Genomic DNA, 7,091 nt, shown 5'->3' with positions numbered 1-7,091 from the left:
TGATTTACTAATGCACTACTGTGTGTTTACTCTCCCTGCCTTTCCCCCGGTTACAACAGGATAATATCCCTGCTCCTTCTTAAGGCCAGTGCCTCCATTTATAACCTAGGTCCCATTTCTGGTCATTTCTTCAAGTCCATTTTCCTCCAATTTTCCCCTATCTACTTTGTGAGGGGCGAGCACACTTTTTCTGTAAAAGGCCAGATAGTATTTTAGGTTTCATGGACCTTACAAATGTGTCATTCTGTTCCAGTGAAACTTTATTTTAAAAAGTAGGCAGAAGTCCAACTTGACTGGCAGCAATAGTTTGTCCATACCTGTCTTAATCACCAATAATTTCTCCAGCTCTACTAGAGTTTTCCCCTCACTATCACGTATGCTGCAATACCACCCATTTTAACAATGCTTTCTGGACTGTGGAGCTTGTCATCTGTGTGAAAATGCAGTGAGGATCTACATGGTAAAATGGAAAGTGCATTATAAAAGCAATGAGGAGAACCGATCTTCTCTTATATTTCTAATTAAAAGAGAAAAGAAAAATAAGTAATCTAAAGAATATCAATCTAGACCCTTGTTCCTCTCTCGCTGCTTCCTCACTTCTCTGCTTCCCTCTACAACAAAACTTCCTAAGAGGTGGTCTGCAGTTGCTGTCCCCACTTCCACTCCTCTCTTTCTCTCTTGAACCCACTCCTACCACTGTTTTTGGTCCAATCTTACATGAAACCATTCTTCTTTCCAAGTCAGCAGCCTCTATCTTGCAAACTCTAATGCCAAGTCCCAGCCCTCACCTTAATCTCTTGGCAACATTTGGAACTCTTTCTTCACTTGTCGTCTAAAATACTGTACTTTTCTGGATTTCCCCCCTTACCTCATTGCCTATTCCACCCTCTCTCCCTGACTAAATGTTAGAGTGACCTAGGCTCAAGCCTTGATCATCTTCTCTAGATCTACTCTTATTCCCTAGTGATCTCATCAGTTACATGGCTTTAAATTCTAACTCTATGCTGTTGACCACCAAATTCATATCTCCTGCCCAAATCTCTCCTTGAGACACACACACAACTTGGATTGGATGAGTACAGGAGAGCTCACATTAGATATGTCTAAACTAGAATCTACATATTTCTAAGTTCTAATTTTTCCGCTCCTTCAGTTTTTCTCATCTCAATAAACAGCACCAGACTCCTTCAGTTGCTCTAGTCTAGAACCAAGGAGTCATCTTTAATGCTTCTCTTTTTCACATGTCTCATCCAATTCATCAGCAAATCTTATCACCTCTGGTTTAAAATATGTCCCTAATATGATTATTTCTAACCATCTGTGTAACTGCTACTTTAATCCATGGCAAGCCCATCTCCTGCCTGAACTGCTACAGTAGCCTCCTACCTGCTTTCCATCTTCTACTTCTGTTCTCTTTTCATAAATTCTGAATACAGGAGTCACACAGATCCTTAAACGATATAAAGGTGATCATGTCATTCCCTGTTTCAAAATCCTCCAAAACCCATATCACACTTAAAATAAAACCCAGACCCTCCATTATCTGCTCCCAGGCCATTTGCTTCACCTACACTGGCCTCTGAGTACATTTCTGCATGAACATTTTTGATTTTTGGTCTCTCTCATGCTCTCCCCTGACCTTCACATTGACCTTTAGCTCCCTTCTTTCAAGTCTTTCTCAGGTGTCACTTCCTTAGGCCTCTCTAAACTCCATCCCACTTTCTTATTCAGATTTAGTCTTCTTCATAACATTTAACATTAAATAGTAACATTTGGTTTTTTAATTTATTTTATTTCCCACTTGCAGGTAACATCCTTGAGGCCAGATTTTTTACCTAGTGCCAAGAATAGTGTCTGGCATATAGTAGCCACTCAATAAAAATTCACTGAATGAATGAATGATTTTATCCTGGAAGGATGGGAAGATTTTATACAAAGCCCAAGACCAGTTGCTCATTTCCCACATGTTTCCATCCAGTGTGGCTCTGTTGGACTGTGGCAAGGTGCTTTGATGCTCTGAACCTCTGAGATACATGAACACCTGCTACTCCCAACATGCAAGATTATTGCCCTCATTACCATAAATTAATGCTAACCCCTTCTCGCTCCCACCAACTTTGTGGTAAGAGACAGTTTTCCATATCTCTGGCTGGTTCAGCCCTTGCCTGCTGGGCCAGGAACAACCAGTGAAATTGGTAGAAGGGCTGCCAGATTTGCTTTTTGTCTAGAGGTGAAGAATTTGAAGGTCACAAAAGGTGTTTCTTAATCTGTCGACATAAGAAAGGTACAAACCTGTAGAGAATTTTTATGAGTTTATTTGAGCCAACCTGATGACAATTTCCAAGGAGCAAAATCTCAACAGATTAAAGGAATGCTCCACAGAATGGCAGTTTTACAGCTTATTTTATACATTACAATCAAAGGAGGAGAGGTAAGGGGGTGGTGTTACATGAAACTCATGGGTGGTAGATTAGGGAGGCAGGAGAAAGCAAAGTGGGGAAATCTCTGAGATTAGAGAGTAAAATAGAGAGACAAATGCTTCTTTTACATTGGTGGGTATAGGATAGTTAACAATGAATATTTACAGCACGTAGAGATGGTATGTGGGAAAACAAGATAACAATGAAAGGGTTGTGGTCTCATGCTCTGGAGTGGTGGGTATAGGGGTGGGGTATGGTGAGGGGTCAGGAAAACGGGGATTAATCTGACATTCCAAGTGTGTGTTATCTCAGATGCCAAAAGACTTTGCTTGAGGTAAAGATTGACCTTTTTAAGACAACTGTAGGTCTAGGACATGAGTACCCACCATGACCTGTTTTTAGTTAGGAATATTTATGTTTGTTTTCAATTTTTTTTATTGGTTTTTAGAGAGGGAGAGGGAGAGAGAGAGAGAGAGAGAGAGAGAGAGAGAGAGAGAGAGAGAAAGAAAGAGAGAGAGAAACATTGATGTGAGAGTGAAATATTGGTCAGCTACCTCCTGCACGCCCCCATGAGGGACTGAGCCTAAAACCCAGGCATAGGCTCTGACCTGGAATTGAACCAGGAACCTTTCAGTGCATGGGACAATAACCACCCAACTGAGCCACACCAGCCAGGGCAGTTAGGAATTTTCATGTTGAGACCACCCTATGTGATTGTTTTTGATCTCTGGGTTTGTGAGGCCCACCATGCAGGCCTCTCCTGAGCTTGTCAGGTTTAGTACATGGCCCCTTTTTGTCCAGAAATCCAACTCTACATGCTTGTAATTCATGAAATCCCTCCCAGATCCTGGCAATACCTTACTACCAGTACCAGCTCTAGCCAGTGGCAAAACTTTACATCCCTTTCTAAGTTTTCTGGGATTTTAGTGGGAAGTTGGGAGAGAATGTATCGAGGTCTTCAAACTACATTCTGTTGTCAAATTGAACTTTCTCTCCCCCTTTATTTTAAAACTAGAGGCCCAGTGCATGAAATACATGCACTGGGGGTGGGGGGGATCCCTCAGCCCTGCCTGCACCATCTCACAGTCCAGGAGCCCTTGGGGGGATGTCCGACTGATGTGGAGGCGGGAGAAGCTCCCACCGCTGCCTCTGTGCTCGCCAGTGGTGAGCCCGGCTTCTGGCTGAGCGGTGCTCCCCCTGTGGGAATGCACTGACCACCAAGGGGCAGCTCCTGTGTTGAGCGTCTGCTCCCTGGTGGTCAGTGCGTGTCATAGTGACCGGTCATTAGGCTGTTTGCTCAATTTGCATATTACCCTTTTATTATATAGGATGTGTAGCCAGTCAATGGATATTTTTTGCCTTCCTTCTTTGCCCCTTCATATCTGGAAATTAAAATTCAAAGATAATGAGTAAGTAGGCAGAACTTATACGTGTTATTAAATTGCTTGTTTAGCCATTTCTTGAAAGTTACTTTCAGAAATGTGAGGGGTTTTTTACACTAAAAGGAAGTTTAATTCTGAAGCTCACATTTTTATGACTCTAGGTTTGAAATGAACACAAATGGCGAGAATGTGAAATGACAGGCGGCACCTTCTGGGGAGACAGGGCATGTTCTTGCCTGTTGGTCCCTCCTCACCCCTACCCCAGTATGAATGTAGCAGTTCCGTCCTGTGAATACATAAGACAAGCAGAGATGCAGCCTCTTTCCAGGGCTCGATACTGAGGAATTCGCCAGCCATGGATGCATTTCTGCAGCTGGGGAACTCAGCAGAGAGAGAAGCAGCTCGCTCAAGGGGAACAGGTTCTCCTGCTGTACTGGGGCTGGAATGTAGACGTGGGATCTGTCAAAGGCACTTCTCTGGCCTCCATACTGACAGCTTGTGCTCGCTCCTGACACATGTGCTGCGGAAACATGACCTGGAACTGATGTATTCTGGCAGAAACAGGCTGGGAGATTTCAGGCTCTTGCTCCCTCTCCTCCTTCCCCCCCTCTTTGCTGATGGTGCTGAACTGTTGAAGGGATGGGAGCATGCAGTTGTCAGAAGAGAGTTTTCAGCCCCACCATCAAAACCAGCTCCATGGCCCACTGAATCCACATGGAGGCCGTTCCTGAGATTCCTAAGAGATGACATTGTTATCTGCACGTGAAATTGTATTATACATAGAATGACACTCTGGGATGGGATATCTGCAAAATAGGGACTGAAAGAATGGAGAAAACAAAACCAACTTTGTAGACACAAGTAAATGTAGTAACCAAGGTAACAAGACAGTAATACAGAGAAAGATACAATGACCTGGCTGTTTAGTTCTGTACACACAATCAATTTTGGTGTTGGAAGATGAAGGGTCTATTGTGATCAGGCTTGATTGCCTATATTCAGAAAATTGAACTCTCTTGTTTCTCTTTGAATATGTTTTTTGGGATTGAAGACAAGTGAAATTTCTTTTTGGGGGTCAGGAGAAATGAAATTTAGCTTTGAAAAAGTCTACCCAGGTCATTAAGTATTATGTTAATCAATTCAATGGACAAATATATATTTTTTCTTTTTTTTTCAGTGAGAAGGCTGCCATCTGCCAACAAAGGAGAGATGCCTTAGCAGAAACCAACTCTGGCATCTTAATAAACTTCCAGTCTCCAGAACAGTAAGAAAACACATTTCTGTTGCTTAAGCTCCCCAGGCTGTGGTACTCTGTTATGCAGCCAAGGAGACTAATAAGATGCATGAGCAGATAGTGATCATGTGATGTGTTAAGCTCCTTGCTAAGGATTCAGCTCCTCACAAGCTGCTGGCAGGAGGCCTCCCTCAGTTCCTTGCCATGTAGTTCCCTCCACAGTGCTGCTCACCACATACATGGCAGCTGACTTCTGTCAAAGTGAAAGAGAAAGAGCACCCGAATGGGAGCCATAATCTTTCTGTCTCCTAATCTCATAAACTCTCTGCTATCATTTTTGCCATATTAATTAGAAGTGCATCCTTAGGCCCTGGCTAGTGTGGCTCGGTTGGTTGGAGCATCCTCCCATGCACCAAAGGGTGGCAGGTTTCATTCCTTGTCGGGCACATACCCAGGTTTCAGGTTTGAGACCCAGTCAGGGTGTGTGGGAAGAAAGCTGATGGATGTTTCTCACATTGATGTTTCTCTCTCTCTCCCTTCTTTAAAAAAAATAAAAAAGGGGAAAGAAAAAAGTGGATCCTTATTAGAGATAAACTCAATGGGAGGGGATTACTCAAGGGCATAAATATCAAGAGGTGGAGATAATGGGGACCATCTTAGAGGCTGTCTACCACATGACCCATACCACCTCAAACATTTCACAGCAATGGCATTCTCCTACTGACCACAATGTAATCGCCAAAATTAAACTAATACATTACTATGATCTAATCCTCAGACCCTATTCAGGTTTTCCCACTTGTCACAATAACATCTTTTATAAGAAAAGGATCCAGTCCAGAATCATGATTTGCTTTTTTGTCATGTCTCTTTAGTTTCCTTCCACCAACTAAAGTTCCTTAATCTTTCCTTGATGGTCATGATCTGGACACTCTTGATAGTTTCTCAGATTGAGGTTTTCTAATGTTACCTTATGGTTGGATTCAGCTTTTGCATCTTTGGTAGGAAGATCATAATAAAAGTGATGCATTGCACCCTACCAGGTGGCACATAATCTTACAGGCTTTTCCACTACAAAGTTAGCTTTCCCCCTCCTTTGTGACTAATACATGTTTTGTGGAGAGGTACTTTAAAATTATGTAAATTTCCCATTCCTTATAAAACATCCAATCTATTCATTTATTGATTGATGTCAGTGTGAACTAATGGATTTTCATTTTATTCAATGGATAACTATTATTATCACTATTAATTTTGATGCTAACAAGTTTCAGATTTGACCAGTGGGAGCCCCGTCAAGCTGGCTTCTGTGACCTTCTGACATATCCCCATCATTTTTTGAGCACTTCTAAATGTTCACTGGCTTTGTCAAATTTAAGATTGATTGACAATCTTAAATTCAGGGGGATGTCTGAAAAAGAAAAAAAAAACAGATTGTAGTGGACTAAATAGTTATAAAGAGATTCAAGAAAATGGAAATGTGGTGTGAGACCAGGCTTCTGAGAGGTTTGCTCTGAATGATAGGTGAGATGGTAGCACAGCTGCAGGAGCATTTGGGGCCAAGAATGAGTCATGTTCAGATGGGTGATAGTGGAATCTGCTTGTATGCTGAGGGCAGCGATCTCAGAGGAAGAGACTGATAAGACAGAGTCAATGGCACTAACCCAAACAGAAATACTTGAGGGTGATGAGGGTTGTCACAGGACAAGCGGAGGATTGACCTTTGCTATGACTGTTCTTGGGAGTAAAGGGGGAGGGGGGGGGAGATTCATAAATTAACAGATATATTTGTAGTTTAGTAAATTGAATATTTGAAAAACACATTTTTATATATATTTTTCTTTCATCTAAGTTTTTCTTCCCTTGCTGATCTCCTATTTTAAGGCTAAATCTTACACTTTGACACATTATTCATTTCCCTGAATAGAAGTCAGAAAAAAGCCAGAAAGCCAAATAGAGAAGGGCCAATGAATCATTTCTCTGGCAAGAAAAATATCATGAAAAAGTGTGTGGAGAGATACCTTAGCTTCCGCATATTCTTTTCAATGATAATGG

The sequence above is a fragment of the Myotis lucifugus genome, unplaced genomic scaffold, assembly GCF_000147115.1.
Source record: "Myotis lucifugus unplaced genomic scaffold, Myoluc2.0 scaffold_238, whole genome shotgun sequence".
Lineage (NCBI taxonomy): Eukaryota > Metazoa > Chordata > Mammalia > Chiroptera > Vespertilionidae > Myotis > Myotis lucifugus.
Note: the sequence above shows the minus strand (reverse complement) of the source record.